Consider the following 4,544-nt stretch of genomic DNA (forward strand, 5'->3'; position numbering starts at 1 on the left):
TTTTCAATCAGTATGTCACGCTGTTTTTCAATCAACAGAGCTTCACCATGGAGATTACAAAGGCAATACAGTCATTGAAGGCATCATTGGGTTTTCCAGCAGGGCAGTACCAGGCAATCTCTGCCACACCATCCATCAAATAGCGAGACTTGGTGCTTCCTGGGCAGTTTCTGTGGAAGAAGGTGTCGTGACGGTTGTTGATCAAAGTGTTGATCAGCTGAGATTTAGACACTGACAAAGAACCCAGACGGAAAAATGACACCAAGGGTGTTTCAGCTTTGTAGACTGGAACACTCTTCATGGTGATGATGTTTGGGTTATCTTTGATTTGATTTACCTTCCAGGTTTTTGTTATTTCTCTGAAAGTCCACAGAGGAAACTGAATCTACTTTGTAACTGGGTCAGGAACAAGTAAAGGTAAGGCATACTGACACTGAGAGAGCTTTGTAATCATCATCTGTTTCAGGAAGCTGTCTGAGCAGTGAAATACTGCCATCTGAACGTCCATTGGATGCACATGAGTCTGTTCTGTCGCAACACTGGCGCACAGTAAAGCCAATAAATCATTAAAATTATTCCCAGTGATGTCAGTCACTTGAACCTTCTTTGGATGGGTCGGGCTGTTGTGTCCTACAGAAATTATTCTGGCCCTGTAGTCTAACATTGTAAGCCTGTGAAGAAAAGTGTGAGCTATATCTTTCTCAGATGTAACATGGTGCTGTTTCACAGTTGGACGAATTTGGAGAATTTCTGCTGGTGAAAACTTCTGTTGAAGTTTCTCTAGAAGGTGAAGTCTCTGAAGCAGTTTTTCAGTTTGTTTTTGATGCAGCTTCTTTCTGCTGATTTCCTCAGAAATCTCCCAGGACTGCAGAATATAAGCATATAAACATGTGCTGTATGTAAAACATTATAATACTATAATGTTGATAAAGTAAATAGTCCTTTAGATCTTTTTAAATGCAATTTTGACTTTTTACTCTCCTATTATCTCCGCCCCATCTTGTTGTCTCAGATCTACTTCTTCCCTTTTCACTCTCTGTCCCTTTCCCCCCGTCTTGCCACCATTTTAAGAAATACCTCTTCCTTCTCTCTCTTTAAGTCCCAACTCACAACTCACTTGTTCAAAATAGCTTATCCCACATAACCTCTCCATTGTGCTATTTTAAATTTGTTTATGTCTTGTGCTTTTATGATTGTGTAAACTGCTTGCTTTTATGTTGCTTTTTATTCTGTGTACAGTGACATTGAGTGTTTTGAAAGGCGCTTTCAAATAAAATGTATTATTATTATTATTATTATTATTATTATTATTATTATTATTCATTCATTCATCTGCTCATCAGTTCTGATCTTGGTAAAATCCTCTAACATCGTTATTTAATGCAGTCTTTTCCCTTTTGTATACAGACCCTTTGTTAAGAATTCTGGGACTTGTGTACTTTTCTATCGTGCGAAGAATTGGAGATCAGTAAATTGGCCAATGACTCATATCTTGAGTTTTAAAGGCTGGGCTCTACATGCATTTTGCTACAGTAATAAAGGTTAAGATATAGAACTGTTACTGTCACTGTAGTGTAGTTTCAAAATCATGTGCCAAGTTGTTTATTTCCTGGAGGATAAAGGATGACAAGTTATCAAAAGACACTCAGACAGTACTTGCAGCAATGATGGAGAGGAGGTCATAGACCAAAGGGTAAGTACTGGATAAAAGAAATGATCCAACCCAAAACTGGAGATAATACTAAAAAGGACAAAATAAACAGTGAAATACAAAAAAAAAAAAAAAAAAAGAAGAAGAAGAAGAAGAAGAAGAAGAAAGAAAATGATGATGGTGTGTTTATTTATTTATTTAATTATTTGTGTAGTAAATTTGAGATTTTATGTAGTTTTACTGACCTTTTTTTTCTGGGTGGAGGGTTTGTTTTGAGGGATGTGAGATGTCATGATTGGAATCAATCATTAATTTGTCTTGTCTTTTGTTTGTTTGCTTGGTTATGAACACGAGTACTAAATATATTATTTTAGAAAATTAACAGAATTCATCTTTGTGAGAATAACCACCAAAGATTTCATTTTCACCTCTTTTTCAGCTGTACTCTCACCTGACTCAACTCCTGAAGGGAAATGTAACAAAAATCAGGTTTTAGGATCAGAGAGAAAATAAATGTTTGAAGAATTACTTTATGAAAAGCTTGATAAAAGAAATCTTCACTTTCTTTTTTTACTTCAAAGTCTTACCTGAGTGTTCAGCATCAACAGGTTTTTTCACGAGAAAAATATGGAAAAAAAAGTTTTATTTAACATAACAAGACATGGCTATTAATTAAAATATTGTGTATTAAAATATCTTATATTAATAAAGATCTACTAAGCAATTAAAATCAACCATCAAACTTGGGATCAAAGAGAATTTTGTTCTACAAAAGAATAAATAGTGTGAACACTGTAAACAACAGGTGCAATAATTTTTGTTTTAAGGAAGACTTCTCATATGGAAATGCTTACCGTGGTTGTAGTTTGACTTTCATCCAACACATCTATTAATATAAAACAAACAAACAAACAAAACATCTGTACAGCATCAATATAAAAAATGTTTCATGGCTAACCAAAAAAATAAAAAAGATTTCAATGTGACTTCAGCTGACCTTTGTCACTTTTCAAAGATCTGGTTTTAGGCTCTCTTCCTTCTCCTGCTGTTGTGTTATGATGGTCTTCCATCTCATCAGCCTCTCCTATTTTAGGTCTTTCAAAGATTAAAATAAAATGAGATAAACTGTATTTTTACTATAGTTATAATATCTATAGATATTTGCTGAGACAAAAAAATCATAATGACACCACAGGGGAAGGGTAAACTAAGCACCTAGAACTTGGAAACAAGACTTTCAAAATAAACAGGAAACATGACGGGACACAGACCTGACCTGAACTTGACGACATGAACAACGCAGACACAAAACATGACAGATACGACACACTCAACAAAAAGGGGAACTTTAACACAGGGGAAGATGACACAAAGGAGGAATAACTATAACTAGGCAACCTATGAGCTAAAGAAGACTAAATGAACAAAAACATAAACAATGAAAATCAAAATACAGTGAAACACAAAAACACTAGGTCACACGACTCAGTGACAACGGTATGTCTGCGTGTGTAGTTATTTAAAAAAATTTTAGGACTTAAGGAAGTCGACTGTTGTTTTTGTTCCTTGTTCCTACAGAAATGGAAAAAAAAAAGATGCCAAGGAACCTGATTATCAGGTTTCACACTTTCCTTGTCTTTAGAGTTTCTGTTGCGCAGGAATAAAGTTGCTGCATAATCAAAATCTACATATGGACCGGCTGCACAGACGTTTTTATTACCTCTGACAGATTGACCTTTTGTGGATGTGTGGATGTAAACAAAATGTGCATGCATGGTATCTATATATGGTATACCTCTGTCAGTATGAGTGTATGTGTGTATATGTGTTGTGCTTCTGTATTTTTATTAAGCGGGGTCTCTGTCCTCGCTGATCTCACACCTTTTGTGGACCTTTTTTAAAGCATTAACCTACCCAGGCCAAACACACTTCAATGGGATATATGGAACAGATAGGTTAAACAAGAACTTAATTACCCAGAGGCAGGAAGCAGGACACTGTCTCAGTTAAGGAGATCCCACAAGCACTTCTATGATCTGCAAGGGTCAAACATAAAAACCATAAATATTCTTCATTCCCCAGTTTTGAATCTGTAGAGTTATATGAAAAGAAAAATCACAAAGATTTCAAACATGGCATCATAAACATGAATTAGAAAACTAGACTGTTGAATTGGTGTCACAGGCATCTCTAGTAGAAGTTATGGCCTCGCCTGTATAGCGCTTTACTAGTCTAAAGCGCTTTACACATCCAGTCATCCACCCATTCAAGCACTGGTGATGGCAAGCTGCATTGTAGCCACAGCCACCCGGGGCGCACTGACAGAGGCGAGGCTGCCGGACCCTGGCGCCACTGGGCCCTCTGACCACCACCAGCAGGCAACGGGTGAAGTGTCTTGCCCAAGGACACAATGACAGAGACTGTCCAAGCCGGGGCTCGAACTGGCAACCTTCCGATTACAAGGTGAACTCCCAACTCTTGAGCCACAAGATACAAAGCGAAGTTAGGCGCACACGTAATTGAGTCAGAGGAGAGCTGAAGCTTATTTATATATATGGATGGTTTAGTTTCAATGCCCCCACCATGTTTGAAGGACTAATGTACAAGCTGTTTGCTGGAATTTCCCAGAGAGTGTGAGGTATACCTGAACAACATTCTTGTCCACAGTACCACCTTCCATGATGTCCTTAGAGCCCTTAGACGAGTTATGGAGAGGGTGTCATTAGAAGGGCTAAAACTCCACGAACAGTGCTGCTTCATGTGTCGTAAGGTTATTTTCCTGGGCTACAGGGCTGGTAAGGTTGGCATCATGGACACCCCAACATCTGTGAAGAGCTTTCTGAGCTTGGCATCCCACTATAGAGTACATGGGGGTTTTCTCCTGCATAACCGC

The sequence above is a fragment of the Rhamphochromis sp. 'chilingali' genome (assembly GCF_963969265.1).
Source record: "Rhamphochromis sp. 'chilingali' genome assembly, chromosome: 17".
NCBI classification, from domain to species: domain Eukaryota; kingdom Metazoa; phylum Chordata; class Actinopteri; order Cichliformes; family Cichlidae; genus Rhamphochromis; species Rhamphochromis sp. 'chilingali'.